Source organism: Ornithodoros turicata, chromosome 1, assembly GCF_037126465.1.
Source record: "Ornithodoros turicata isolate Travis chromosome 1, ASM3712646v1, whole genome shotgun sequence".
NCBI lineage: Eukaryota > Metazoa > Arthropoda > Arachnida > Ixodida > Argasidae > Ornithodoros > Ornithodoros turicata.
In genome coordinates this window covers 156,586,507-156,612,785 of record NC_088201.1, presented here as the reverse complement: position 1 = coordinate 156,612,785, position 26,279 = coordinate 156,586,507, and the positions used below count along the sequence as shown (strand labels likewise).

The following is a 26,279-nucleotide window of genomic DNA, read 5'->3' as shown; positions in this document are numbered from 1 at the left end:
GTAAGACACCTCCGTTTAATGAATTTTATTGCGATAACTATGCTAGCAGCACTACTACCGTAGTGGCTACCTGTTACTTCCCCACACTCCTAACGATCATTTGGAAGGTGCAGGTTTGAATGGAAGTGTCACGGCGGTTGTGACAGGCCGTCAACGAAAATTATGTGGTGATGCTTGAGAAGTTGAGTATAGTGAAGGTATTCGAGAGACGCTAATGTGTTATCAGCTGTATCCGGTTTGTAGCTCTGTTAGAATTGCCTCTAAACGTGGACTTCACGAGCGCTAACGTTTGTGTATGACGCAGGATGTCTTTGTCTTTCGGGGGCTCGTTTCGACCGTGGTTTCAGTAACCATTCTCTGTCTCAGCTTGCCGCAGTGGGTACGGACGTCACCAACGAAGACTTCACTGGTGTTCAACGTGCCGCCTGGAGGAAATGTGCGTGCCATTCACCGAAGACTGACAGATATTAGCCGGTACACGGCACAAGTGTTACCCGGAACATGCGTCCAATGCACCTGTCGACCATGACCGCATTCAGTAAGATATCTCTTTGATCTCTCCTTCTACATACTTGGTACTGCTGTGGTACCAATGTACCTTTTTTTCTCTCCTCGCTGCCTCACCTATCATCGTTTTAGTATAAGCTATAGTTCGTACCCTTTCACTGTTGTCGATAGTGACTTTTATTACACTTAATGTTGTTCCTATCCAATTTGTAATGCTTCGTTGTCGTCGTTTACTCTGTCACAGTTACGCCTTGAAGCAGAATTCCGATTCGAGGCCAGGATGGGAAGCATGGAGGAAACGCTGCACAACGGGTGACAACTGCCATATCAACAGCCCCCACAAAGAGATGTAGAGCCGCTGAAATATGGTGATCATATGCCCTGAGCAACAAACAGGTCTGCATTCCAGCGAAAATTGTTTTGTAGCGAGTTTCAAGCTTGCAAATAGTTTCGCAGCAGCGGTGTCGAGCCGCGCCGTTTTGTGCAATCTGTGATATTTTGTGTATGTGTGGTTCTTATTCATTTTTATTTTCTCTGGGTCATTTCTCTGTGAACAGGGTATTCTGCATAGTTTGCAAGTCAATATTCCCCGTATCACTGTCACAATTTCACAACTTTGCCGAAATAAAGCCTTCAATCCCCTTTGAAACAAATTCTGTTGACTTCAAGCCTGCGACGGGGGAGAGGAGGAAACGGGGGACAGGCAGTAGGACGCGGGGAGGGGGAAACGACCGGGAAAGGAGGAAACTGTGAAGCATAAAACAGACGCCACTTTTGTGGCTTCTACGAGGGAAACCACGTGATGCGACGTCATTCCCCGCGGTTTCGCGTGGTCTCTACGTAGAAACCCCAAAATTACCGTTTTTCGGGTGTCTGTAGAAGACACGATAGAAGATCCATTTCTAAGAGTGTATTTTCGTTCGACGCATGCGTAGGGAATGAAATAACGAATCTGTTCGTGTGAAAATAAACAAATGATTCACACGAGGTTCTTGCTGTATAAACCACGTAGGATACATATCGTTAGCAAATTCATTCAATTCTCATTCATTAGCTTTCCTCGGAGATGGAAAGAATCATCCAAAGCACGTGTGGAAAACAGTACAACATCGTTTCCGTGGTGTAGTGGTTATCACGTGTGCTTCACACGCACAAGGTCCTCGGTTCGATCCCGAGCGGAAACAGCTACGCAGTAGTGTTTTTGTCCTAGCGCGGGTATTTTCGTTCGACGCATGCGTAGGGAATGAAATAACAAATCTGTTCGTGTGAAAATAAACAAATGATTCACACGTGGTTCTTGCTGTATAAACCACGTAGGATACATATCGTTAGCAAATTCATTCAATTCTCATTCATTAGCTTTCCTCGGAGATGGAAAGAATCATCCAAAGCACGTGTGGAAAACAGTACAACATCGTTTCCGTGGTGTAGTGGTTATCACGTGTGGTTATCACGCACAAGGTCCTCGGTTCGATCCCGAGCGGAAACAGGTACGCAGTAGTGTTTTTGTCCTAGCGCGGGTATTTTCGTTCGACGCATGCGTAGGGAATGAAATAACGAATCTGTTCGTGTGAAAATAAACAAATGATTCACACGTGGTTCTTGCTGTATAAACCACGTAGGATACATATCGTTAGCAAATTCATTCAATTCTCATTCATTAGCTTTCCTCGGAGATGGAAAGAATCATCCAAAGCACGTGTGGAAAACAGTACAACATCGTTTCCGTGGTGTAGTGGTTATCACGTGTGCTTCACACGCACAAGGTCCTCGGTTCGATCCCGAGCGGAAACAGGTACGCAGTAGTGTTTTTGTCCTAGCGCGGGTATTTTCGTTCGACGCATGCGTAGGGAATGAAATAACAAATCTGTTCGTGTGAAAATAAACAAATGATTCACACGTGGTTCTTGCTGTATAAACCACGTAGGATACATATCGTTAGCAAATTCATTCAATTCTCATTCATTAGCTTTCCTCGGAGATGGAAAGAATCATCCAAAGCACGTGTGGAAAACAGTACAACATCGTTTCCGTGGTGTAGTGGTTATCACGTGTGCTTCACACGCACAAGGTCCTCGGTTCGATCCCGAGCGGAAACAGCTACGCAGTAGTGTTTTTGTCCTAGCGCGGGTATTTTCGTTCGACGCATGCGTAGGGAATGAAATAACAAATCTGTTCGTGTGAAAATAAACAAATGATTCACACGTGGTTCTTGCTGTATAAACCACGTAGGATACATATCGTTAGCAAATTCATTCAATTCTCATTCATTAGCTTTCCTCGGAGATGGAAAGAATCATCCAAAGCACGTGTGGAAAACAGTACAACATCGTTTCCGTGGTGTAGTGGTTATCACGTGTGGTTATCACGCACAAGGTCCTCGGTTCGATCCCGAGCGGAAACAGGTACGCAGTAGTGTTTTTGTCCTAGCGCGGGTATTTTCGTTCGACGCATGCGTAGGGAATGAAATAACGAATCTGTTCGTGTGAAAATAAACAAATGATTCACACGTGGTTCTTGCTGTATAAACCACGTAGGATACATATCGTTAGCAAATTCATTCAATTCTCATTCATTAGCTTTCCTCGGAGATGGAAAGAATCATCCAAAGCACGTGTGGAAAACAGTACAACATCGTTTCCGTGGTGTAGTGGTTATCACGTGTGCTTCACACGCACAAGGTCCTCGGTTCGATCCCGAGCGGAAACAGGTACGCAGTAGTGTTTTTGTCCTAGCGCGGGTATTTTCGTTCGACGCATGCGTAGGGAATGAAATAACAAATCTGTTCGTGTGAAAATAAACAAATGATTCACACGTGGTTCTTGCTGTATAAACCACGTAGGATACATATCGTTAGCAAATTCATTCAATTCTCATTCATTAGCTTTCCTCGGAGATGGAAAGAATCATCCAAAGCACGTGTGGAAAACAGTACAACATCGTTTCCGTGGTGTAGTGGTTATCACGTGTGCTTCACACGCACAAGGTCCTCGGTTCGATCCCGAGCGGAAACAGGTACGCAGTAGTGTTTTTGTCCTAGCGCGGGTATTTTCGTTCGACGCATGCGTAGGGAATGAAATAACGAATCTGTTCGTGTGAAAATAAACAAATGATTCACACGTGGTTCTTGCTGTATAAACCACGTAGGATACATAGCGTTACCAAATTCATCCAATTCTCATTCATTAGCTTTCCTCGGAGATGAAAAGAATCATCCAAAGCACGTGTGGAAAAGCGTACAACATCGTTTCCGTGGTGTAGTGGTTATCACGTGTGCTTCACACGCACACGGTCCTCGGTTCGATCCCGAGCGGAAACAGGTACGCCGTAGTGTTTCTGTCCTAGCGCGGGTATTTTCGTTCGACGCATGCGTAGGGAATGAAATAGCGAATCTGTTCGTGTGAAAATAAACAAAGTGATTCACACGTGGTTCTTGCTGTAATAACCACGTAGGATACATAGCGTTACCAAATTCATCCAATTCTCATTCATTAGCTTTCCTCGGAGATGAAAAGAATCATCCAAAGCACGTGTGGAAAAGCGTACAACATCGTTTCCGTGGTGTAGTGGTTATCACGTGTGCTTCACACGCACACGGTCCTCGGTTCGATCCCGAGCGGAAACAGGTACGCCGTAGTGTTTCTGTCCTAGCGCGGGTATTTTCGTTCGACGCATGCGTAGGGAATGAAATAGCGAATCTGTTCGTGTGAAAATAAACAAAGTGATTCACACGTGGTTCTTGCTGTAATAACCACGTAGGATACATAGCGTTACCAAATTCATCCAATTCTCATTCATTAGCTTTCCTCGGAGATGAAAAGAATCATCCAAAGCACGTGTGGAAAAGCGTACAACATCGTTTCCGTGGTGTAGTGGTTATCACGTGTGCTTTACACGCACAAGGTCCTCGGTTCGATCCCGAGCGGAAACAAGTACGCAGTAGTGTTTTTGTCCTAGCGCGGGTATTTTCGTTCGCTCCCGCAAAATTATACATCGTTGTCATCGCATATTTGCCACCACAATATGGTGTTCAACGTTCGAAAGGATGCGAAGACAAAACCTGTTCAAGAAAGTCAAGGACGGCGGACTAGGCTTACAGCATCTCTACATCAAGCAACTCGTCATGAGACTGTTTTTTTATAGGCAGAGTTCACACCCGATTCTGGAAACCATCAAGCGGGCCCTTGCGTACAACTACATTCCCGATATATATGTTGGGTTTCACGAAGAAAGTCTACGCTTAAGCGGGTTCTACAAAGAGGTTGTCGAGAGCCTAAACTTCTTGAAGGCTAGATTCAGCTTAGAGTACCTCTTTTCTGTCGCCAAGAAAACGTTGGTAGCTCATCTTCTCGATGTACTCTTTCCTGTGCCCATCTACCGTCAAATCCCCTCCGGATGGCACGGCACGGATGTATTGTGCAGAGTCATGAAGATGCCGGTCAAGCCCAACATGAAGTCATTTTTCTTTAAATTACACACGTCCACACTGCCCGTGAAAGCTTGGCTTCAACAGAAGGGATTCTATGTTCCGTGGTCCGTGAATTGCAGATTTTGCAACACGCCCGAGACTGTCGATCACCTTTTTCTGGACTGCACAGAAGCTTTATTCTTTTGGGATGACTTACAGTTCAAAGTCCTTAAGCGCCGTCTTTCGCTTAATCTCACACTACTAGCTTCCTCCCATTACGCCCCGGCGAAAATGTGAGATACGATATCGTTCTTCTTGTTGCCATGTACTGTTTGTGGAAGCTTCGTATGGCCGATAGGAACGAAGAGCCCCTTGTGTCCTCCTATGAAATATTTCAAAGCCGAACTACTGCAGGTAAAGTTAGCTTGTACTCAGCTCTTAGAAGTGCCTGAGTGATTAGATACAGTCTGCGAAAGGCTGAATGTTTTGTAGAAATTGTGTTATTAACGTGTCCGGTATAGAGGAGAAACATCGTATTCTCTCTCTGTGATTTTGTTGTATTGTGTATGGTATTGTGAGGTATTGAGTCGACGTGACTCAGAGTAGTAAGCTCTGAAAAATAAAAGTGGAAAAGAAAAAAAGTTTCCGTGGTGTAGTGGTTATCACGTGTGCTTCACACGCACAAGGTCCTCGGTTCGATCCCGAGCGGAAACAGGAACGCAGTAGTGTTTTTGTCCTAGCGCGGGTATTTTCGTTCGACGCATGCGTAGGGAATGAAACGGGGATGGGCATAAATACATTTTTTCTGAGTATATAAATATAAATACAAAATACCTTATTGAAAGGGTATTTAAATACTCTTCATAAATACTTTTCGACGTGAGTATTTAAATACAAAATATAAATACAGTATTTAAATACCGTAGCTACTACCATAAATACTGTGAGGAAAACATCATCTGGAATTTCAGAAATAACGATGATCATAACAAGTCAGGAACGAACAATAGCATTTATTTGTTAGATTATCATGGTGATATTAATAAATTAGAAATTTCTCGAAGTCTGCATCTTTTAGGCATCTTGGGTTCGGCCCCAAACTCGCCCTTTTTCCCGAAAGGTCAAATGCAAGGCACCTTTAAGATATGAATCAGTGTGTAAGTAGTAAGTACTGACCACGTTTATCCGGAAACGCACATCTTCGTCTGGACGCCATTAATTAGCAATTAGAGCTAATTGGGACCCCCCACATTAATCAGCACCCTCCAGGGAGCCATCACACTAATTGGGGAATGTCTATCTCGCGTCCAGACCAGTTGTGCGTTTCCGGATAATCGTGGTCATAAAAAATAAAAAAATAGGCAGAAAATAAAATAAAAAGATAAAAATAGAGTGGAGAGAAACAATTTATTCGAAAATCAACGATGCCGCGGCGAAGAAGCCGCTCCGCAACACCAAGAGTGACCAGTGCCCGCCATGTTGGTAGTTTGCACCCAGCAGTTGCAGAGATCGACGACAGGTGGCCACTTAGTTGCAAAGCATCACACTAGATGGCGCAACCATCATAGCTCTAGACGAGAAAGACAGAGAACAAGATACTAGCAGCAGGTAAAAATGGCAGCACTGCTGAACAAGTCTAGGCATGCGAGAGAAAAGGTCTAACCGCTAGTGCTAAACAGAAAACAAAACCCGCTACTGCAAACATACCGCTACTGCAAACATATGAGAAAAGGAGCGCGTCAAATCACTCACCTTTTCCCCCGCGGCAACTTCCAGCCAGAAACTGAGCGAGCGCGCGGAGCGCACGTCCGTCTTCCGCGACAGCCCGAGAGAAACTGAGTGAGGCGACGCGACACGGCAGTTATGGATGCGCGCGCGCCCTCTGCTCCACCCGTCCGCGCATGCGCGCGCGCGCGCTCCTAGCGCCCTCTGCGCCGGCCGCGGGTGTTTTCGGTTTCGGCTCTCTGCTGCGCGCGCTCCTAGCCGTGGCGGGTGGCTTCTGAGTTTCACTTTCGTTTCTTTGCGCGCGCGTTTATCTGTATAAAGGCAGCGCGCACCGCTCTCGCGTCATCATTCTGACCGATACGTGGAAAATGCCATGTGTGGTTTATTCTCCTGCGCTTCTCGTCGTCGCAAGGAAAAGACAAAAAACGAAGAACTTCGCGAATTTATACGCGGCATCGTGGAGGAAGCCTTTCAAGTCCACCGTCTGGAATGGTTGCAAGCACGTCAAGAAATGTGTCAGGACAAGATAAAGACGCTCTACCGCATCTTAGCGGTGGACAGACTGGCGAAAAAGAAGTCCAACTTTAGCCTGGACAATCTGTATTGGGAACGCAGTTCCGATGTAGAGGACGACGACGAGGATGTGTAAATAAAAGCGATGCATTTCTCTTCGAGTCTCAGTCTCTTCTTTTTCTTCGTGCAACGTGTACGCACGCAACATGTCTTCCCCCGAACCTTTTCGTTTCCGTCATCCCTTTCGCTGTATCTTAAGCGGCCCCTCCATGTGCGGCAAATCTACTTTCGTTCCTAACGTGTTGAGGAACCTGAACGACGTGGTAGACAAGCCTCCGTCACAAATATTCTACGTGCAGAAATATGCTTCGCCGAGCATAGTAGTGAATAGATTAACCCTACAGCCAGGAAATGACGTCAAACAGGAAATGACGTCATCAAGGAAGTATGACGTCACTCCAGGTCGCAGCCGCTCCGCCCTCATATGAGTGAGGTCAGTGGATAAGATAGTTAATCAGTGACGTCACATAGTTAATCTTAGTGATATGATATCAATGATAAGATTAAGTAACAATAATGACGTCATGGTGAAACACACTAGGAATTGAACTTGGGTCCTTTAGGTTATCAGACGAGTGTCTTAAGCCACTGGGTCACGGGCTCTACATGTTTACTTGCATCGCTAATCAGGATAGAATTGTGTGGGGTGGAGAGGTTGTTTGATTTCTTTTACGCCAGGTGGCGTCATGGGGAGTTGAGTTCGTTCATCTAGAGATGGCAGCACTTCCAGCAAATTTACCGCCGTTCAACAGATGGCGCTACCTGCGCCCCCAAATTTTAAATTTCGCGCCCATTTGACTTCGCTCTTGGTTTAAAAGAACTCCTCACGATCATGTTGTTTTCATTTTAGAAAAAGAAAAACAATGGCGAGCCAGTTCTATGTCAACTTACTGTCAAACGCCTCGAGTGATGTATTTCCTAGTAACACAATGAGCAATTTCGTTCAAAAAAAAAATTACGAAGCACTTCTACGTCAGTTTCCTGTCAAACGGCTCGAGTGATGTATTTCTTAGTAACACAAGGAGCAAGTTTAGAATGAAACTCGCTCACTCAGTGCAATTAGATCGAAAGTGGCAGGTTGCTCTGACTGAGATGAATATTCCATTCGCAATTAACAATAACACGAGGAGAGCCCCTCCTCGTTACTGTAAGCATGAGAGAGCAAGCAAAATGTGGGAGAAAACATTATTGTAAATTTTTCTCCATCCCTAACGAAACAGTAAAAAATAACGAGTATAAAAAAAGAACAAATTTATTCGCTTTTTCATGACTTATTTTTATTATAACAGTTAGATCACAGTTATCTTTCAAGTCTATAGTCATTTCAAAGAATGAGCAAAGCATAGTGCTACTCTAGTTTACAAAACAGTTGAGCTTCGTTGACATTTGGATTTTCATACTCTAATTCACTGTGTTATGCAAAGTAAGTAACGGACATATTGTAAGACAATTACACACATGTCTCGCTGTAGGGATAAATATTCCTTCTATTGACGTTACATGACACAGTCAACCTAACACAGCATCGAATCGACATTTAAATTAAGTCGATCCACATACCGTGTGAGGACGACGATGAGGCAATGTTGATTTTGTGTTGGTGATATCCAAAGCAAACAGAAAGTCCAACAGATCACTGGTCTCTTTGCGGAGATTTTCCGACAAAAGGAGGTCATCACACTCAAGTCTTGACTGATGAAGTTGTAGGACAACTTTCCCATTGCATGAGAGAGTCTTAGAAAGGCTGTCTCGCTCCGATGAGGAGCAAAGTCGCTCTACACATGATGCCGACGAGCCGCTGAAGTTTCTCCAGTGAGCCAGACGGTATGGGGAAGTGACGGAGACAATCATGAAACGTTCGTACTGCATTTCCGTGAATGCTACAATGAACTCGCATACAGCAGCCTCAGATGATTACGCTCGAAGACGACAGAGTCCACTCGTACATCAACTGTCTGACCTGGCTTCTGTAGCATGGAGTTAAAGACGGCTGGATGCTATGAACATTGAGTAAAGCTCAGTCTCACCAGAGAGGGGCTCGCAGTGACGGCGAAAACATACGGATTTGACAGGCAGACCACATGACCTCCCCTCTCTGGATTCGACGCTGTGCTAGGAGTTCTGTTGAATGTTTCAGCCATCTTTATGTCAAGGTTTTCTTTCCCATACTTTTATTGACAACTTCCACGTGACAACAGCGTGCCTTGTAGACGTCATAGACACTAATCACCTCTTTCCGCAAACTCATCGCTAGCCTAATCTCACTTCGTTCCGCTTGACAACTTTTGCGCATTCGACATCGTGTTACATCTTTTCCTTCCACGTGATCGCTCCATGCATATGGCTTTGTGTTACATCGTTGCAGTCAACATCCTCGTTACTCACGGTCCGCAAACTCTTCGTTAACCTTTTTTTTCTTTTTCCTTTGCAAAGTAGAGCGTGGGTAGCACTTTCGAAATCTGCTTTCGCAAAGGAAGAGATCCAGCGTCGTCTGCTTTTCATCACTTCTCCGAAGAGAGGCGAGCATGGAATGATAGCGACACATGTTAAGAACTAAAACAAAAAAACAAGTTGAAACGAAATAGTAATGTCTTCAAAGAGTGCTTGATTATTATGTACATATTTCTACTCACTTAAAAACAAAATAAAATAAACTAGTGATTCTCCGATTAAATCTTTTTGTTGAGATACTTTAACAACAATATAACAGCCCTCTTCAACAGCGTAATTCCATATCCAGAATGATGTTGGCCATGTGTTCGACCGAGTGTGTATACATTTTGTGGGCAGCGGTGAACTTTTAGCTCCCGATCCTCACACAAACAACATACTTCTACACATTCCTGATCGTAAAAGCTATGACTGACATTCACCAATCTCAAGCACATCTGTAGCTGTAGTGTTTCATTGTGTGTGAGAGTTACTCCATAGCGTGTTGGAAGACCAGTCTTGTCCCAAAGTCGTAACGCCAGCAGTGATGCATTTGGAGGACACGTATGGGCATAAACGTATTCTTCCAGCTCAACTTCTTTGCTACAGTTACCTTGTCGAAGTGAAGATGATGACTTCGTTAACTCAAAAGTTACTATGACGAGAAAGAATATGTGACACAGAAGACAAAATAGAAAACACACCCTATCCATTTCGATCTTTTATGATGCAGTGAGAAAGTCTTAGTATTGAGGATGAATTTATTTCTTATTGACGATACATTTTTCTTATTCACAAACAAGTCGATTTTTCAAAAGGTCCAGAGTAAATAAAGTTATGTACTTGGCAGTTGAATGGAATCCATGCTTTATGGCAGTGTCGATAAAACACAGACTCTTTGTAGCAAGTTGCATGGCATCGAAACGAGTCGAATAGTCAAATAGCTCACTCATTTGCCGTGACCATTCGGTTAGTAAAACGAAGGATGAACTTGTTAAAAACGAATCGTCTGTACGAAGCATGGAATACATTTCCTTTGCAGTTTCCCAAATGACTTGATTTGGAGGATTATTCGGTAGAGCTCGAAACAGCACAATGTTCGTCACAATTTGAAAAGCTTCCGCTAATGGCGTCCTCTTGACCGTTGTTAACCCACAATTTGATAGCTGCTTCCAAGAGGTATGTTTCTCATTACATGGGAGATGGAGTTGAAATATGTGGGACCTCCTATTCCATTTACCGCATTCATCTTCTCCTTTTTCCGATTGCTCTGTTTCGTCGTCTGTGGACCATGAATCGCCAGGCTGGGTTTGAACGTCGGACCATGCTGTACTGGTCATTTTTTTTTTCAACCGAGGTAATTTTCTGCTATCCACTTCTTCTCCGCAGTTCCACTGAATCTAACCAAATACTGGAGCTTTCCATTTCTAACTCGTCTTTTTATAATCTTTTCTACTTTCGGTACTTCTCTCACTCTTACCATTTCACTCTCGTAGAAACTACCAATGATATCTTCGTTGTTAAGGTCACGCAGTAGGTATGTATTAGGATAACCTATTTTGATTGCTCTCACCGAAAAAATCTCTTTCGTAAATGACTGTAAATATCTCTTTGTTAACTGGTGTCTATATTTGGCAATTCTAACGAGATTACCAAGATTGTAAACTGGCTTCTTTGGGGCTTCAGTTGGGGTGGGATAAAGGCTTTCTCGGAAAATGTGCTCGTTTTCTTTGGTTACATCCACAGGTCTCGCAGAGAGAGTCCTGTGCACTCGATTGTTGTACGCTTTGATTACTTGAGGTAGAATCTTCACATAACGTTTATGACCCTGATAGGTAAAGATACGGTAAAGTGTAGACACAATACTTCGCTGACATCTCTCAACCATCGCACATTTATAAATAGACATAGAATGATATAACGTTATGCCTTTTCTTTTCAAGAACTCTCGCACTACCTTGTTCGTAAACTCTGTTCCTCGATCACTATGTATCAGCCGTGGAGTACCGATCCTCTTAAATGCAACTTTAAATGCTCGAAGAATCTCAGGAGATTTTTTATTGCGAATGGGTACAACAGCGAGGAGCCGGGAAAAAGCATCTATACAGAAGAACAAATAGCGAAATCCATCATTTTGCCCTTTTAGAGACTGCATGTCCTTTAGGTCGATTTGGAACATTTCCTGCTTTCCGAGTGCAATTATTTTCCGAAAGGTCTTGGGTCGCTTGTACTCCTTATGTAAGCTGTAAACATCACTTGTCTCCAGATATTTAGCAACTCTGCCCTTCTTTGCACCGATGGCTTGAGCGAGTCTCTGCACTCCACCAAAACTGCCGGCATGTTCTGGGTCGTAATAGGCGGCCATTAGTGCTTTCTCTGCTGCGAACTCGAAGAGCGTCAAGGGATAGATAGGCATTTATTGTAGCTGACACGTCTCCTCTCATCCAGGAAGGTTGTCTGTTGTGAAGTTCATATACTTCAGCAATTCGACAATGGACGAGTGTGGCACTACCTTCCCGTGACATATAACTCTTCCGTACTCGTCGTAAGCTAGAACAGTTGTTATCAGTTTGAGTATTGCTAATACCTTTTTATGATGCCTTGGAGGGAAGCGCGACAATATGGTTTCATCTTGAAAATAGTCTTTCTGTTCCTCCTGCACAGGCTCCAATATGGGCTCCATGTTAGGTTTCGGCAGGCACGCTCTGCAGCACGTGTGATTGCTGGCGAGGCACCTTCAGGTGTGCTTGCTTCACTTGTAACAGGCGATGCTGGACTGCTCGATGCTCCCGTTACTCTGTGTTTTTTTAAACGATTTGGATGCACAATAAGTGTTGGTAGATTCAGTTTGACCAATAGCGGCAAGATGCGATCGAAGTAAGGAGGAGTTGGAACATTTCTCGCTCTTGAGACAAGATAATAAACGAGATCGATTATATTACTATTCTCCAACGTTTGACCGTCAACGATTACTTCGAAGGTTTGCGCATTCCAGGAGATTGTTGGTTGTAGAAGTTGCAGAAGTTGGTTTGCTCTGACCTTATAACCACTACTCATAAAACCAACAACTGTGTCACTTTTCTCCCCCTCCTCGGTCTGTGTTCCTTCTTCTCGCGATCCAGGAAGTGTTTCGCTTGTATGTTGTTTTGCAGCTCTACTTGAATGTAGCAAAGAGTGAAGATATTGAATTATCTCTTTTGCCTTGATGTCATCCGGTTCATCTTTCTTCAATATATTTGGGATGTGATCTTCTCGGTAAGGTACAAGTTCGTATTTCTGCATCGATTATACTCCGATTGCTTTTGCAATCGCTCTTCCACCCAATGAGGTGATGAGACCCAACAAAGGTGGTAATAGAAACTGCAGAAAACCACCTGATTATTGCAAGACCTTTTTAGCTTTCTTGACCCCCGTTGCGTCTCGTTTTGCCAAAATGCGAATTGATGCTGCGTAAGGTTTTAATTGCTTTCTTACTCTCGGAGTTACTGTGACGTTTCCTTCACAAAGGTTCATACAAATTTCTCTGACCGTATTCAACTGATCCTTTGTAGCATGCTCCAAAAGATAATAACGTTGCTCGGGTGACGTAGTTTCTGCGAGCAAGTGAAGAAAATGAATATTCTTCTTTACACGTTTCATGTTTTATATACTATTTGGCGATGATCGTCGGGAAATATGTTCGTCCACACTCGATAGTGGTCTGAACAATTTTGAGACAAGTCAATTACGATGTATGAATACGGTTTCTTACAAGCATCCTTATATATGCTTGTCAATAAGTCGCTTTTGTTCCGTCCAAGCAATTGTCGTGAAAGTATTTGTAATTGATCCACAGTTCGAGCAGGACGACATAGAATTAGAGCACTGCTATTGAACTGAATACATCTATACAGAGGATCATTAACAAATAAATATTGAGTAATGAAGATGGCCGAACAGTTGAGATGGTGGCATCCAGCTACATAGAAGTTACAGATTTCTTTTAGCCTTTTCTTGTCAGCCAAGCAATCGTCAAATATGATTAAAGAATTTCTAACATCCTCCAGGTTAGTGGGAATATCTTGACTAAAAGTTACCTTGGGAAAATCGTCAAAAATAGGTTGCTTGTACAAGTATATGTATAGTATACGATCGAAAGGTTTATCGAAGACAGTGGCTCTATGCTTGATCAAACGTGTAACGAGTGTCGTCTTTCCACTTTGACTTTGTCCAGATATAGTCATTGAGACAGGAGTGATAAACCTATAAGGTCTAACCTCAGTCATCTCTTCCAAGTAAATGAAGACTGGTATAAATAGCACATTACATAAGACTTTTACTCTTTTTTTCTTCAAGCATGTGTGTTTTTTTATGAAAACGATAAATGGCAAACAACACTTAACCTTTATGCACTCCTTTAGTTTGTCAATGTTGGATATGGGAGCTGAGAAACTCATATCTGTATATCTTGTGCAGCAAGTCAGTGTAGAATTCTCAAGTTCCAGCACTTTCAGTTTGTGCAAACATGCAATATGAGTCTGTGACTGTATCTTTTTTTCGGAACAAGTCTCTGTTCTAGACGGTTTTTTTTTCTTACTTTTTCCTGTTCAAACTTGTCTAGACATGTGATGAGCACGTGATTGGTTACGTCAGAGAAGGTAACCAACAAAGTCAAACATGTCTATGCATGCACTGCTCGCAAAGCGCTATATAAGACTGCCCTCCATGACGATTCTTCGCACAGATCCTCACAGGAGGAAGGGTACGTTACACTTTTTTCCTTTCGCTCCGATATGTGGGAAAGTGTGCTTATATTTATTCTTATTTTCAGCTTCACTCTGTGTGTAGAAAAGAATAAGTGAGCCAGAGTGAGAAGTCACCACAAGAGAAAGTGACAGTTCAGATTCAGGTTCAGATGTTCAAGTGTTTCTTCACAGTTGTCAAGTGTTCTTCACACAATTCAGTTCAGAAACACTTTCAGAAAGGTATGACATCTATTTTGGATAAGCTCGATAAACTCAAGAAACCTGGAGATGGAGATATTCAGAAAATGAGTACCCTACCGAAGAATGAAAAGCTGGAGGTCTTGGATTTGCGAAAGATTGACACGGTGTACGGCGAAGCGGCCTATGTAGAAGTGTTGATGGAGAATGACAAACGTGTAAAGTTCTACCTTCCTAGTCGCTTTAAGCATTTGACAGAGGATGATCTAGAGGAGATGAGACAACTGCCAAATCTTAAAATTGAGAAAAAGGAGAGATTCAAAGATGGCAAGAGAGTTGCTTCGCCCGACATTCTATTCACTCATGGGAAGAAAAAGTGATGATACATCGACATATCGGCAGCTCCCATCCTGAGACACTTCTCTCCACATCATGGTGACCTGTCACTTATGTCCTCAACACGAACGTCAGTACTATGCATCAATATAGAGGAACTCCAAATTCATCTGGCAAACGTTCACGAACTCCAGACACCCTGCATACCATTTTGTGAGACTCTCTGCACACTACGGAACTACACGAAACGCTTCGAGTTGCATCTACATGACAGAGACGAGGCGGGGCATGAAGTGACAACGTTTTTTCATGAGTATGAACACTATCTTGCTAATGTATTGCGACACTTTGGATTCCTACTGCGCTACTTCACATTTCTTAAAGTAGAACTTGGGCGACATACGCCCGATGAGGAGTTACGACTTGAGATTCATTTTGTACCTTCTAAAGTGAGAACTGTTTGGTCAGAGGGAGATGTACTTTGTACTAGATGTACAGATGTAGATTAGCATTAATGTGTACGCGTACGAAAAGGAAGAAAACTACATTTACCCCATCAAAGTTGTTGATGAGGAGCGTCAGAAACATGTGGACTTGTTACTAGTTGACTCTCATTTTGTGCTCATCGCAAATTTTAATGGATTGTTTGTTCCACGTGGACAATTTCATTGTAAAAGATGTACAATGGGCTTCTGCTCAGAGGGAAGTCTGAAGTGTCATTTAAGTATGTGTAAGCAACAGAAAGTAGCCAAGACCATTTACCCAAAGAAAGGAGAGACATTAGCATTTGCAGGGGAACATCTCATGTCAGAAGTTCCCTTCTACTGTGTGTATGACTTTGAAAGTGTGCTGTCACCGTGTCTGGATTCAGGAAATGTGTATGAAGATCACATCCCCTCTTCATTTTGTCTGTTAGTGATACGCGCATCCGACTCATATGTCCTCCAAAAGCATCTGTATCGTGGACCTAATTGTGTCACTGTCTTCATGGAGCTACTGCACAGACTCCATGACGACATTTTGGAATGGATACGTACAATTGCCCCTCTAGAAATGACCGCAGAAAACGAGCAGCAGCATGCCACAGCAAGTCACTGCAACGTTTGCCAGGAATCTTTTGCAAAGAAGCAAAAAGTTCGTGACCATGACCATGTAAGTGGAAAATTTCGACAAACTTTGTGTAACACCTGTAACTTGAAACTGAGAGTGCCTCCTAAGATTCCAATCATTGCACACAATGCCAACTATGACTTGAGTTTTCTTTTGTCTCACTTGCATTTGCTTAAGAAAGTAGACATAAACGTGATTGCCAGTAGCTCCCAAAAATTCAAGGCTATAGACGTTGGCTCTTATCGATTCCTAGATAGTTTAAACTTCTTGAATGCAAGTCTCGAAACATTAGTGAAAAATCTACGTGAGAAAGGTGAAGACAACTTTCGTTGTCTTCGTCAATTTTTCCAAACGAAGAACGCTTTCAACTAGTTGTTCGCAAAGGAGTGTTTTGTTACAATTTTGTCACCACTTTCGAAGCCTACAATGAGCTTTCTCTACCTCCTCGGGATCAATTCTTCAACACTTTGAATGGGACAGAAGTAAGTGAAGAAGATTATTGTCATGCACAGAGGGTCTTTGAAAAATTTCAACTCCGTAATCTGGGAGAGTATTCAGACCTATATTTACTCACAGACGCACTGCTTTTAGCAGACGTGTTTCAGGGCTTTCGTAAGTGGACACTTGACTTTCACAAGATCGAACCTTTTCACTTTGTGTCTCTGCCCGGATTAAGCATGTCTTGCGCCCTAAAAATGAGTAAGGTAGAGCTAGAGTTGATTCACGATCCTGACGCGTACCTGCTGATTGAAAATGGCATACGAGGAGGTATTACACAGTGTTCACTGAGGAAAGCGACTGCAAATGTACCAGGAACAGAGCAGTTTGACCCCAAAAGCCCAAGTAGCTTGATCCCCTACATAGACGTTAATGGGCTTTACGGTTCAGTAATGAGAGAACCACTACCTTACGGAGGTTTCGAGTGGCTCACAGAGGATGAAATCACGAACTTGGATATAACACATCTCCCAGATGACGCACCTATGGGTTACTTCCTCGAGGTAGATCTAGCATATGACAAAGAAATCCACCAACGTCACAGAGATCTGCCAGTTGCCCCCGAGAAAATGTCAGTTCCCTATGATCTGCTGTCAGAGTATCAAAAGGAATTGATGAAGAAGTTTCACCTTCCTGAGAAAGCTACCGATGCAAAATTACTGTTGACATTATTCGACAAAGAGAGATATTTTCTACACTATCGCAATCTACAGTTGTATATGCATTTGGGCTTGCGTCTCACCAAAGTTCACAGGGTTCTAAAGTTCAATCAAAAGCCCTTTCTCCGATCCTATGTGGACTTCAATCACGATCTTCGAAAACGAGCTACGAATGCCTTCGAAAGCTCCCAAGCTAAGATTGCAATTAATAGCGTGTACGGACGTTCGTGTATGCAGGTTAGAAAGTTTGTAAACTGTCGTCTCACAGTAACCGACGAACAAGTGCTCAGACTCCTACGCAAACCAAACCTAAAGGAGTTCCGACCACTGAGCTCTCATGTTATCCTCTTCCAATTCTCTCAATCTGTGCTCCGCATGAGACAGCCACTGTACCTAGGATTCGCGATACTGGAACTGTCCAAGCTGAAGATGTTTGATTTTTACCACAACCACCTTCTTCGTGTAGCTCCAGATACTAGACTGTTGTATATGGACACAGATTCCTTCATCATAAAGTTGAGTGAAGAGAAAGCGCTTCTCGAACTAGCTGACAAGCATCTGGATAACTCTAGCTATGACCCCGATCATCCGTTATATTCCGCGAAAAATAAGATGGTACTGGGAATGTTTAAAAACGAGATGCCTCGTGATCACATTCTCGATTTCTGTTGTCTAAAACCAAAACTGTACGCTCTCGAACTGAGTAGCAAAAAGCAGTACAACCGTGCGAAAGGTGTGAAACATTCTGAAGCACAGAAGCTTCTTTATTCCCTGTACACCGACGCTCTTGAGTATGGCAGAATACACTCTATTAAACAGAACCTGATCGTGCACAAAGACAATGTAAACAAAAGTGTCTCAGTGACAAAGATTGCTCTCAACTCTTTGGATACAAAGCATTACATTTGTGCAGATGGAATTGAAACGTTCCCTTTTGGTTTTCACACCTAATCATATGTATGCATCGGACAAGTGTAAACAAAGATGGAAGCAACAGGATGGTAAATGATGGAAAAGCCAATTACCATCAATATAGATGTTACCCTTTCTTTATTCTTGTGTTTTTTCTAACAAGTGTTTAACACTAAAGGAGTGTTGATTGTACATATCTTCATTTGACTTATTCAGTGCACCTTTTTTCCTAAGTTTTTTTTTATGTGAATGAGAGAGTTGTCACTTCCTTAAATAATGAAACTTTTTCAAAGTGTTTGCAAAAAAAGTGGAGTATGTACTTTGCAAAACAGCTTGTTTCAGTTCTCTTGTTTTCAAAGTGATGATAAAATTGTGACTGTATAATACTTTTCGCCATTTTTGTGAGCTGTCTGATGTAATGTATCCTACTTTTCTTGCTAAGATGACTAAATAAAGGCTCTTTTCTTTTCAAAAACAAATTTATTCACTTTTAGAGTACACTACAACATGACATGTTATCTGTTTTTCGTGGTATCTGTTTACGCACAAGTATTGCTATCAACCTATCATTGAGTTTAAAGTTGGTGTGTGAGAACCTCCGAGTACACTCTTCAAGTAGAAACCCACAGCAGAGAAGACTACCTACATAGAGACAATAAAGTCCACATGTGGCTGAGCCGTATCCCTGAAGTCGTTTCCTGTTGTAGTGAAATGAAGATGCTGGGTGTATGAATTTGTAGAACTCCATGTATAGTGGTCGCATTCCGTAGCTATCGAAATAAGAAATGCTCCTATCGTTAGAGATATGGAATAGAGTCCAGTGTTCTCCCGGGGAAGATCTTGGAGCTGTATTCACCACATAAAGACCCTGTCCAGCTTTTTGCAATGCAATTTCATCGCGAGCGAAAGTTCCACGAAAGCATGTCCTTGTGCAATCCCAGTAAACCACCGATGTCCCAAGGACGTCTACATTATGTTACCCTCAGGACGATGAAGACATCCTGAGGACATCCTGAAACATAATTTTGACATACTTGGGATGTACTCAGAACTGCCAAAATAACATCCGCGCACGTCCCAAGGAAGTCCATAGTACGTCAATGACGACCTTTTACGGACCTCTAGTGGACCTTTTTCCCGTGCTTTAGCCAGGCTTACTGGCGTTCTCTGAACATTACATCAACACCGCACAGCAGTGCGTATCTGTGGCACAGACAAGCAACATTAGATCAAACACTTTATTTCGTATGAAACTGAGCGTCATAGCATCGTATTACCTCACCAGGTATTATATCACAGCGTAACATGACCAGCATTTTTTTTTTCGCATTACTATTGAGAACTTGCATGTCTTTGAAAACATGATGTCCATGAACACACACAGCATCGGTCCACAAGGGGAAAAACTTAAAGGTATATGCCCGCAATGTCCGAAGTGCGACGCTGAAACATATGTTGAAGCACTGGCATAACCGACATACCATGCTGCACTGTGTTTCGTACAACTGGAGATTTGCGATGTGTCCATCTTGCCTTTCGTGCGCAAAAATTAACGCTATCCAACTTCGGCTATATTCACTTTTCGCCACGGACTCCCTTCCCTGCCGCGTCATGTGAGCTTAACCTGCAAGAAATGTAATTTCAAAAACACTGCTACAGCAAAATGTCACTGTGAAGTACGCATCGACGTATACGCATACCTTTAGACACAGCGCCTATGGTTGCAGTCTGCAGTAGCCTAGCATTCTCCCTATCAACAGCCCTATTGCCTGCGAAGACGGGAAACGCATGGATAACCACGTAGTAGGAACGTGAATGCCTCGCACATTCACTACGTACCTTCAAAACGGGTAAAATCTTGAAAATGACGCGGGCGACGCCACTTGGAGATCCATAATTCACATTCATCCGCTACGACGTTTCCACACATCTGTAAAAGAGTCAACAAGGTGCGACACATTGTACTTCCATGCAAATTCTTTATTAAAATCACTCAGCATTTTTTACATACAGTGGCACAGCCGTAAAGGCTTGTGCTGCCGTGGAGCACATGACGAAGTTGCACGGGTGAAGCGTATGCCCAACCTGTTTCGCAGTAAACACAAGTCACTGAAGAGCTCGGAAAATTTCTGTGACCTTCCCACGTCGTGAGTGTGCTGTCCCAACCGCGTTGTTCACCGCAATGAATACGTCGAAATTATCTGAAATTCATAGATTAGACATTAGTAACGGGGCCACTGACGATGTTGCATCTTCACCTTGAAAAGTGCTGGTAGGGTCACGAGTACACTTAGCTGAAAGATAAAGCATAGGGTAATAAGAATCAAAAGGGTAATAATCACATTGCTAGCATAAAGTAATAGAACCCACACGCTAGGAATGATACCAAACAAAAGTTGCACGAATCGTACAAACATAGAACTAACCTTTAATCTAAGAAATCACAAGGCTTCTGGACCTATCTTCCAGGGTGCACACATAAAAGCACCCCCAGGCAACACTAGTAGGGCATAAAAACACATTCACAGCAGCCCAGGGCACCAGAGCAACGACGGAACGCGAGACAACGGGAGCCAGAAAAAGGCGTGCGAACGCAACGAAGCTTGCAAGCGAAATGGACGCCGCCCGCAGCGCAGAAACGGCAGGAAGGCCACCCGCCCGCCAGGCCATGCCCCAGCCAGGCGCTCCTCGGAATGTAGCAAGGGAACGGAAAGTCGCGCGAAGACGGGACCAACGCTATCGGAAAGAGGACATTTTCCTCTTCAAAAACACATCTCAATCACCTTCCTACGCCAGCAAGAACCCGATATCGAAAAAAATGCCCCAGGCCCATGTATCAGAGAACCGCCGTTGCCACGGTGTTCTAACTCGAGAACCGAGAGGGATGGAAAGATGCGGCAAGTTTCTAAGCGTTTCCCATGTCGAGTGCGTGTGCCCATTAAAAGGAAGTCGGATCCGCCGTGGGCTTCAAGCCTTCAAGTTGTAGAGCAGGGAACAGAGCACGCGCACACAAAATTTCGACTAAATCGGACATCGGGTAATCGACTTACGACACCGAAAAGTGGGAAGCGTTTCAGGTTGGCTCTAGCCAGCCTCGCAGCTCGTCATGCTCTTAAGCCGATATCGGGAGAACGGAACATCGCGCGCCTGCGGGACAAACGCTGTTGGAAAGGGCACATTGAGACCTTCATAACGAAGGCAAACATGACCATGTGGCAGCAACGGGGGGGGGGGGAGGGGCGGGAAAGCCGCTGGTCCCATGTATTGGGAGGAGTGTGGACGCGGAATCCTCTAACTCGAGAACTGCTAAATTTAGAGAGACGCGGTGAATTTTATCACGTGCTCCGCGTCGAGAACAGTGGGTTCTCCAAGTATGAACCCTGTCCGAGGCGAACTTCTTTCCAACAAGGGCACTGAAGTTCGGAAAAATGAATTTTACTAACGCGTCTCCGCCTACGAGTTCGAAACCACTACAGATCAGTTCCTGTGTGATTTGCGCGATCACACAGCTAATCCAGGCCCGTTCGGACCTGAATTTTGGTCTCGACCCAACAGTCCGGGCGGGATTTACAAGACTTTAAAGGTGTCAGAAGCACCGACAGTTGCCTAGAATTTTCAAATATCTGGACAACCGCCAGGATTCCTCACAAGCCGCAAGGTGCACGCGTAGGGGGATGGAAGGGAAATTCGTCACAAGAAACAGCATCCCGATATCGCCGCTGCAGGCCAAGATATTAGACACGGGAACCCATCGCGAAACACCGCGATGTCACTCTGATGGGGTTAAACCACCACTGGATGGCTAAAAGACGCCGCGGTATCAACCGCCACCTCAAGTGGCATGTGCAGTGCTCAGTTGGAATCTCTATGCATATCTGATCTATTCTGACCGATGTCACTACGGTGCCGTAGGGGACCTGGGCACATTCTTCTTATTTGTCCATGCTACCAACCTTCCCGAACCACGCTCTCTCAGATCCTTAGTCAGTTGGAATTTCACCCTTTCTATCTCTATGAAAATTGCTTGGCCCCTGGTGAAATCCAGCCCATCAACACTCTGTGATGAGAGCTTTTTTGGTCTTTTTAGACACGTCAGGACTTCGATCCTTATGGTGAAGGGGCACATTTCATCGCATTTTATGCCAGTGGGCTCGGGTATCCACACTAGCGACGAAACTCCTCATTATTAACCTTAGAAATAAAGTTGTTGTTTTATTGATACTCTAGGACAATTCCTTCAATTGGTTTCGCATTCTTTGAACTGGTGCAGTGTGTACAAACCATGTTGGATTACATTAAATCAAGTGGGAATCAGCGTTTAGCATTTATATCCATTAAGCCAATTCATTGAATTGCTTCTTTATTGCGTGGGTACGGTCTTCGTCACACAACATAGTGGAACATGATGTCGCGAAGGTATAGCTTCTCTTCAAAAACCCTGATTCTGTCAGTGAGGAACTTGTACCTGACGGCTACATAATGAACGAATTGACAGTCTGATTTGTCTTTGGATCTCGTTGGAATTGTGGCGACAATTCAATGATGTTATGTCTTCTCGTTCCGGCAGGGAAGCACATCTGGAGATGTAGTTGTGTGTGTTCCGTTCTCCATGGGGATATTGCAAGAGATATCGAGGTCTTCTCGGCCTTCCCAACTACCTTTATTAGCACTACAGTAAAACGAAACAGAAGCTAGATACTGTGGTACATCTGCTAAGCTCGGACCATGTCGGGAGTTTCTTTGTAAATTCAGACGAATAATTTTTGTGCGTTGCCACTTCGGTAACACGGATAAAACTTAGTGTCACTGTTTTAGTTTCTTGCTGCACGCTGTTGAACGTTATCATAAGGATACAAAAATATAATGAGCATCGAAAGTATGTTTGTATTCTACTTCTAAATCAACATCCGATCAGGACGCCATTTCGAAGTCCCAGCGATATCATTAAAATACATCCTGGCTAGACAACGCTTGGACGTTTCGAATGACGTCTTATTTACATCATTGGGACATTTTTCGCGGATCAGGACTTCGGAATCTTTTCAGGACGTCCATGGGACATCGGTGGTTTACTGGGTGGTTCCGAGCAAAAGCTGCATAAAATTCCCATTCTTCCATTTTTATTCGTTTATACGAATTTAACGAGTCTGTCTTTGTTTATTTCCAGAACACGAGGTGTCTCGGAAACAAAGAGCACCGTGACAGCTTCTGTAAGGTTAGCAGCAAATGTCAATGTGAGACGAACATTAGCTTGAAGCACTGGACTTAGTGACTGCAGTTCCACATCCGGTGTGAGGTGATAATAAAGCATAAATGTCTCTTTTGCATACGCAGCCGGAGCTAGAGGTATATCCTTGCTCTTAAGTTTGTGAAGCAAATTCATGTATCCCTTTGCATAGATGTCTCGTTGAAAGTCGAAGTCGTCGGTGTAGTGTTGACCGCCAACGTCGAGCACTGCTCTTTTGAGTTTAAAATTTTCAAGCTTAAAAGGGTTCCGTTCTCTATGACCCTGATATGCTTCACTCTTGACCATCAATACGGTCAACTTAGAAGGAACTCGTTCACTATAGAGATCATCAAATATCACCTGAGATTGGTTTGGAGCGATTGTCCTATACTTAATCTCTAAACCTAGAAGAAGGTATGTGGCGGGTGTCGTTTGAAGTCTTCTTTCAATGCCAACGAGTACGCTTGGAGAAACCTGCACACGTCGGAGGTAGAGCACAATTCGAGAAAACTCTATTGTATGCTTTTCAGTCTCGCTGGGACCAGAGAGGAGCCTAAATTCGTCAGTACATTGTCTCAGCACCACTCGAATATCGGTGTTATTAAGGACAAATTTTTCTTGCTGACAGATGTCGCTAAAGATAGGAGAATAAAGATCACAGAGAGTTGATCCTTTGGTGCGTTTATAGCGTGCGAAAAGTCCTTTTGCTTCGTTGGGGATAGCAAAATTTTCAGATTCTCCCACTGGATCTGGTTCGTAAAGCATTGCAGACAAGGTGTGAGTTTGAGTAACATTGTTTGCATTTGTAACAATGTCCAAGTAAGAACGATAGGCATAATGTTCGAAATTAGATACCAGAGTCGAATTAAGATAAATGTGGACATGATGAAAGAGAGAAGATGCAAATGCTTGTACAGGAATAACGTTGTCATTTGTCACTGTACTGCCAGTTGTAGTCAATGCTGCGTCTCCATTTTTACGCACAACTCTACATTGAATGTGTAAGAAACTCGACTGGAGATCAAAGAAGCCGCCACCGAGACCTGGAACATTATATTCAATCACACCGCTCGAGGTAGGTGCAGAAATGGGGAAAAACTCCACATATTCTGACTTCTCCAGAGAAAAGTTTGTCGTTGGAACAGAAAACAGGTCCAACTGATTCGTTGTGCAGAAGCAAGAATTTTTATGTACTAAGGCGATGGTAGACATCTTTTTTTTCCTCAGGTGAAAAAGTCAACCTTTCTTCGTATCTTCGTTGGTTTTACTGATCGATCAATTCTGTTGCCCTTGCTTTTATTACGTTTCCTACCCTTCCCTCTGAGCCTATGCAGCAACTCGTCACGAGTTGAATGGATGGTGCGACCAACCCCTTTCCTTAGTGCCTCTCCAAACGTTGTTCCCTGTTTCACTTCCTCCGCTATGTGACGTCCTGTGTCAAGAAGTTTCCGACCTACATAGGGCGCTACTTGTTTAGTCAGTATAGGTATAAACCGCTGCACCAACTCAGAAAAAAAGCCAGATCCAACTTGATAAAGAGGAGCTGAGTAATGTGGCAATGGTGGATCTCGTTTACCGCTGCCGAAATGCGATATACAACAGGGTGTCTGAGTTATATGCATTTTCGAAAATGTAATGTTACTCCCACACGACCAGAACCAGCAATGAAGGGAATGAAATCACCTATCTCGTTTGCCAGTTCGATTTGAATGCTAGTCAGCTCCTTGACAGTCACATATTTATAGTAAAGATTTGTGAAAGAGTAAGACATAACCTCATTCCGACTCTGCAGTCTAAATGGGAGAAGTCGAAGAAGGGTTGCGGTTATATCACCTACAGCTTCACTTTCGATGATATCGCTGTAAACGAAAATGTAATTTTGCGCTGGGGGGAAGAGGCAGACATCACGCTGAGCAACTGTGAAACTGGAGAAGGTTGTTCGTTTTCCAAATCCAAGCATCAGAGCTAAATATGGGTGAAATGTAACGTAACCCTCATTGCGACGTTCCAGTTGACAAACTCCATTATAGGGATTGTAAAATATGAGACGAGCATCTTCTGGTAGGTGTAAGTTTGCTCGATATGCGTGATTTATCGCATCGGCGAGGTCCTTCCCTGACTCATAATACCCTTCTGGAACTTCGTATTTGCTTGTCCGTGAACGATACGTGATTAGGGTGACTTTCTCTTCAGTGTCCACCTGATATTCCAATACTTTTACTGGCTGGCCTTCATCCAATTCCGAAGAACCGATAATCTTTTCAGGAAGGCCAAGCTTAGCAGAGAGAGTTGAACTTAATTCCAGACCAGTATTTAGCGGAAGTTGTATTTCATAATGACCACTGACTCGTATTATTTTGGCTTGGTTTTTGAAGTGTTTCGTTAGAAGTTGACGAAAAGGTACAATAATGGTTTCTCCCGCAAGAAACTTAACTTGCTCTGTCGTGGTTACGCCACCGAGGAGGCTAGTCTCCGATATACCATTAACGATATCTGTGACATTATTAATTGCAAATGGGATATTCACCTCCGCCAGAGCAACCTCCCACTTTCCATCTAATTGCACTGGCTGAGCTAGTTTAACTCTGAACTTGCTCATTGTGTTACTAGGAAATACATCACTCGAGGCGTTTGACAGTAAGTTGACATAGAACTGGCTCGCCATTGTTTTTCTTTTTCTAAAATGAAAACAACATGATCGTGAGGAGTTCTTTTAAACCAAGAGCGAAGTCAAATGGGCGCGAAATTTAAAATTTGGGGGGCGCAGGTAGCGCCATCTGTTGAACGGCGGTAAATTTGCTGGAAGTGCTGCCATCTCTAGATGAACGAACTCAACTCCCCATGACGCCACCTGGCGTAAAAGAAATCAAACAACCTCTCCACCCCACACAATTCTATCTTGATTAGCGACGCAAGTACACATGTAGAGCCCGTGGCCCAGTGGCTTAAGACGCTCGTCTGACAACCTAAAG

The 26,279-nt window shown here is 43.6% G+C and overlaps 1 long non-coding RNA gene and 11 other non-coding genes across 12 annotated transcripts; 11 read left to right on the top strand and 1 right to left on the bottom strand.

Annotated features, from left to right (window-relative positions):
• The first annotated feature begins 1,618 nt into the window (after positions 1-1,618).
• Positions 1,619-1,691, top strand: Trnav-cac (transfer RNA valine (anticodon CAC)). Its single transcript has one exon. It is a non-coding gene; the product is annotated as a tRNA-Val (tRNA).
• A 232-nt stretch (positions 1,692-1,923) lies between these two features.
• Positions 1,924-1,996, top strand: Trnad-auc (transfer RNA aspartic acid (anticodon AUC)). The gene has a single exon. It is a non-coding gene; the product is annotated as a tRNA-Asp (tRNA).
• A 232-nt stretch (positions 1,997-2,228) lies between these two features.
• Trnav-cac (transfer RNA valine (anticodon CAC)) lies at positions 2,229-2,301 on the top strand. Its single transcript has one exon. It is a non-coding gene; the product is annotated as a tRNA-Val (tRNA).
• A 232-nt stretch (positions 2,302-2,533) lies between these two features.
• On the top strand, positions 2,534-2,606 carry Trnav-cac (transfer RNA valine (anticodon CAC)). Its single transcript has one exon. It is a non-coding gene; the product is annotated as a tRNA-Val (tRNA).
• A 232-nt stretch (positions 2,607-2,838) lies between these two features.
• Positions 2,839-2,911, top strand: Trnad-auc (transfer RNA aspartic acid (anticodon AUC)). Its single transcript has one exon. It is a non-coding gene; the product is annotated as a tRNA-Asp (tRNA).
• A 232-nt stretch (positions 2,912-3,143) lies between these two features.
• On the top strand, positions 3,144-3,216 carry Trnav-cac (transfer RNA valine (anticodon CAC)). The gene has a single exon. It is a non-coding gene; the product is annotated as a tRNA-Val (tRNA).
• Positions 3,217-3,448: 232 nt separating this feature from the next.
• Positions 3,449-3,521, top strand: Trnav-cac (transfer RNA valine (anticodon CAC)). The gene has a single exon. It is a non-coding gene; the product is annotated as a tRNA-Val (tRNA).
• Positions 3,522-3,753: 232 nt separating this feature from the next.
• Trnav-cac (transfer RNA valine (anticodon CAC)) lies at positions 3,754-3,826 on the top strand. The gene has a single exon. It is a non-coding gene; the product is annotated as a tRNA-Val (tRNA).
• Positions 3,827-4,059: 233 nt separating this feature from the next.
• On the top strand, positions 4,060-4,132 carry Trnav-cac (transfer RNA valine (anticodon CAC)). Its single transcript has one exon. It is a non-coding gene; the product is annotated as a tRNA-Val (tRNA).
• A 233-nt stretch (positions 4,133-4,365) lies between these two features.
• On the top strand, positions 4,366-4,438 carry Trnav-uac (transfer RNA valine (anticodon UAC)). The gene has a single exon. It is a non-coding gene; the product is annotated as a tRNA-Val (tRNA).
• A 1,118-nt stretch (positions 4,439-5,556) lies between these two features.
• On the top strand, positions 5,557-5,629 carry Trnav-cac (transfer RNA valine (anticodon CAC)). The gene has a single exon. It is a non-coding gene; the product is annotated as a tRNA-Val (tRNA).
• A 13,986-nt stretch (positions 5,630-19,615) lies between these two features.
• Positions 19,616-20,162, bottom strand: LOC135371540 (uncharacterized). Its single transcript, XR_010415632.1, has 3 exons — positions 20,092-20,162; positions 19,781-20,010; positions 19,616-19,704 (listed from the first exon to the last, which is right to left on the bottom strand). It is a non-coding gene; the product is annotated as an uncharacterized LOC135371540 (long non-coding RNA).
• Between the last annotated feature and the right edge of the window lie 6,117 nt (positions 20,163-26,279).